Raw genomic sequence first — 4,885 nt, 5'->3', positions numbered from 1 at the left:
GGAAAGGAGGAGCCTAGAGGGAGGCGTGATCGCGGAGGGGCGGGCTCTGAGAGGTGGGCGGGGCTGAGTAAGAGGTGGCAGGGATAGAAGAGAAGGAAAATCAGAAAAAAATTGGACTTGATCTGAGGGGAAGATGGAGGGGCTGGGAAGTGAGGAGGCTTCTAGACGGAAGGGAAATGGAAGAAACTAATGTCACCTCAGAATCTTCTCCGTAGCCCATCTTATAATTCTCTGCACCCCCATACCCTCCAAACCTGCTTGGGTGTCCCTCCTTTACCTTCTCTGAAGAAGGCAGGGAAAGTCCCTGAGGCGATGAGTACACTCTGGACGTGAGATGAACAGAGCAGATATGCTTGAAAATCTCAAGCAAGCTAGATGCTTGCACGAAAGCTATTCAAGGGTCAGATGCTAAAACACCAATGCTCAAAGATCTTTTCGTTCCCTCAGTTCCTTTGGGTATTACCATATGTCCTACCGGCACGCTGTATTTGGCTTTGAATAAAGTAGGTCGTTTAAACAATATAACACCGCATGGGTGCCAATAAATTCTGAAAACTCGTGTCTCCTAATCTGTAAAATGGGTTAAGAATTGTGCAACCAGTGAGAATTGAGGAGGTGACACTATAAAACACAGAACGTGTTTGCACATGTTTGGGCAATGCCTATCAAAGCAACTAAGTGTTCAAAAAAAATTTCCACTTATTTTACATTACTATATTGAAATATTTCTCCTTCTAAACTTAAAGACTTGAAATTGAGGACAAACTATGTTCATGCCAATTTCCAGGAAGAGAAAAAAGATCAGATGTGACAACACAGACACGTTACTGTTTTATTCAATTCAGTGCTGGTTCCGTCTTGTTTTATGAGGGTGAGAGGAGGGATGTGGTATTTTCCTAGACTAAATGCACAAGACATGAGAGACAGACTTTCCTACTGTTTTTATAATGCCTTTCATGTTCTCTCTTCTTTATACAAACTGTATTACATCTAACATGCAATTGCTTGAATAAAGGAATTTCATCAAAACCCATTGGGTATGAACTATTTTAAATGATCTTCAAGGATTCCCATTACAAATATGTACTTTGATGAAGCTGTACCTTTATCACTGTATTACAATAGATTAACGAGAACAACATGAGACTGTAAATGACAGTCCGCAAGATACGGATATAAGGTTCAGAAATTCAAACTGCATGCATCGTACATGTTTAAAAGTGTTTACCTACAGGGGCACCTGGGTGGCTCAGTCGGTTAACCATGTTTACTTTCTTATACTTAATGAAGGAAAGAATCATATTAGCAAATAGCTTTTATTTGGTGCAGCCTCCGAGGTCCTGAAAAGACATGGAGAGAGGTCTAGATCCCTCTGTTCTCCTTTAGCACTTGCCTATTTCAATAGGCCATCCTGTTTCCTTTGTGAAAACACTCTCTAGAGGAACTTCCAACAACATGACAGCTGAAGCTCCTGGCCTGAAACATGGAAATTCTGGGCAAAATATACCAAAAATACTCTTAAATATACAGTTTAGCTCAAAATAAAGAGTACACATACCAGATTTCAGAAAGGAAAGACAGAATGAAAGCCAGAGACACAAGCACATCGGGTATCTTTAGAAGGGACTGACTACCCCACACCCCACACCTTGTTTCTCAGTGGAGGAACTTCCTTCCTTTAGAGTAATACTCTTGGCCTCACTCATTGGCTCCCTCCTTCCATGAGAAAGAGGGATGATTTATGAGTTTGAAAAAGGAACTGCTGCTAGGTATATCTGGATCAAGCCCTCCTGGCTGCTCCTCTGTGGCGTCTCTCCACTTGTAGAAAACGTGCATTCTCATCTGCCCTAGGTTATACAGTAATCTCAAAAGTGCAGGCTGTGCTGCTAGAATTGAGACTTTCCCATGCTGTCTGTGCCTGGAGGGCAAGTTTGGTTATAGGCAGTGTTGTAATTCTTTTGTTGCCTCTGTTCTATAAACTGCTTCATTGGAGTAAAGGTGAAATGCTCACGTCCATTGTCAGACTTCTCCATCTATCTAAATGGATTCAGAACACAGGGCGGGGGGAAGAGAGGAATATGTATTTGGAGCTTCCTAAGTTCCAAACAGGCAGAAGCTCCAGGGGCTGGGGCTGGGGTTTTAATACTCACATAGGGACTGAAGACATGGCACTGGGCCATAAGTGGTGGGAGCTTGGATGGGGGACTCCTTCATAAAGCCTGGATCCCTTGAGGCACCTGGGTGGCTCAGTAGGTTAAGCATCTAACCGTTGGTTTTGCTCAGTTCATGATCTCAGGGTTCTGAGGTCAGGGCCTGAGTGGGCTCCACAGGCTCAGGGTGTGGAGTCTGCCTGAGATTCTCTCCCTCTCCCTCTCCCTCTGCCCCTGCTCTCCTCCCTTGCTCCCTCTAAAGAAAATAAAAAGTAAAGCTTGGATCCCTCAAGATCTGCCCCTGCCATTCCCAGGAAACCAGAAAGTCCCCATTCTGTACACCATGGAGCCCTCAAGGAAGCTCATGCTTTTCCTGAAGGCTAAATAGAAAGAAATAAAAAGACAAGTGGGAGACACTAAACCCCATGTGTATACCAGAGAGGGGACCTAAATTCATGTTACCTGTACTGTATGGGAGCCACAAAGAGATAAATTAAGACCAAATCTGATTCAGGACCATTGAAACCCCTGGGATCCTGTGGGAACCAGAGCCAGGGACACTTTCACAACTAGGACACACGGAATTACCCGGGAGAAAACAACACCCACAGAGGGTGCATATACAATAAGTGAGTTACAGAGACTGAGGAAATAACTCTCCACGTGAGAGAGTTAGCAGATATGCACACAGGACTACTGGTACCAAGGAACTACAGATAACAACAGGCCAATATGAATAATTTTCAATATGCGTCTGACAATTAACTAAAGCAAAGAAGGTCTAGAAACAGAACACTAAAAAAAAAAAAGGTAAATTTGAAAAAGAACCATCTGCAAATGAAAAATACAATAGTTACTAAAATTAGAATTTTAAAAGAGAGGTAAAATTTTTCACGAGAAAGAAAGGGATAAGAAGGTGGCTATGAAGCAATTTTCTAGAAAGCCACAGGGAGATAGAAAGAATTGGAAAACGTGGGGGCACCTGCCTGGCTCAGAGGTACGTGCAACTCTTGATCTCTGGGTTGTGAGTTCGATCCCCACATTGGGTATAAAGATTATTTAAATAAAAACTTCAAATAAATTAATTAAATTAAATCACAAGGTGCCACTATGCACCTATCAAAATAGATAAAACTAACAAGATTGATCAAAGCAAGTATTGTCAACAATGTGGAAGAAATAGAACTCTCATACACTGCTTGTGAAATGGAAATGATAAAGGCACTTTGGAAAACTGACAGTTTCTTTAAAAGTTACAGGGCGCCTGTGTGGCTCAGTCAGTTAAGCATCTGACTCTTGATTTTGGCTCAGGTTGTGATTTCCTTGTAGTGAGATCCAGCGCTGCACTGAGCCCCACATCAGGCTCTGCACTTGGCAGGGAGCCTGCTTGAGATTCTCTCTCCCTCTCCTTCTGCCACCCCGATCCTCTTTCTCTCTCAATAAATAAATACATAAATATACAAATACATAAATAAATACTTAAATATTTAAAAATAAAAGTTAAACATATACCTACCATACAATCTAGCCATTCCACTCCTAGGTATATATCCAGGAGGAAAAAAATAACATTGCACATAAAAGACTAGTAAACAAATGTTGATAGCAGTTTAATTTGTAATAGCCAAAAACTGGAAAAAAACCCAAATGTCCTTCAGTGAGTGAACGGATAAAACACATTGTGATATATCCATCAAGGAATTACTCAGCAAAAAATGTTAAATCATTCAAATGTGTGTATATTATTGTGTGTGCATATGTGCATGTAATATTATATATAATATTACATATGTTATATATAAATTATGTATAAATTCACAACCACAAAGGAACATTTTAAGGCTCTTTTCTAGGAAATCAATTGATTAAGCAGACAAAAAAATTGGCAAAGATATGGAAGACTAGCATATAATTCATACGCTTGATCAAAAGGACATTTGTAGAACCCCATACCCAATAAACAGAACATACGTATTATTTGCAAACTCTCATTAAACATTCATTAAAATTGATGATCCTGTAAGCCACAGAGGACATTTTCAACAAACACCAAAGAATATATATAATTCTCTGATGACAACGCAGAAGCAAAAGAAAGAAAAAATAGCTAATCCCTGTCCGCCATATATTTGAAAACCAAACAAACAAAACAAATACATACTTATTCTAGGAACCTAGCCAGCAATTAAGCCCTTGCATCAAATTCCTTTCTGCTTAAAACACCTAGGGAAGCGTTCTTGTTTTCTGTCCTTACTCCTATGTGATATCTTATTCATGGATTAGTATATTTAATATTATAAAGAAGACCATTTCTATCAATGTAAACTATAAATCCAATGACATTTAAATAAAAATCCATTAAGAGTGTTCAAGGAACTTAACATACCAATACTGAACTTCACGGGAAAGGTATAGGAATCCAACAACCTGAAAAAGTAGAAAAGCAACTTTTTAAGGTTGGGGGCGGGGAGAAAACTGCCCTATCAGATATGAGGACAGTATAAAGAAAATATGGTAATACTGACAAGGAAAAATAAATATACAACTAACAGCTTTTCATATGAAAAAATTCCATACGCACACTGCAACTTAGCATATGAGAGAGAATGGACAATTTAAAAAATACTTAAAAAATAGTATTGAGGGCACTGTATGGTGACAGGTGGTAGTTACACTTATGGTGAGCACAGCATAATGCAGAGACTTGCCAAATCACTACATTGTACCCTTGAAAC

This window comes from Ursus americanus, chromosome 23, assembly GCF_024610735.1.
Source record: "Ursus americanus isolate L20-20 chromosome 23, mUrsAme1.1.p, whole genome shotgun sequence".
NCBI classification, from domain to species: Eukaryota; Metazoa; Chordata; class Mammalia; order Carnivora; family Ursidae; genus Ursus; species Ursus americanus.
Note: the sequence above shows the minus strand (reverse complement) of the source record.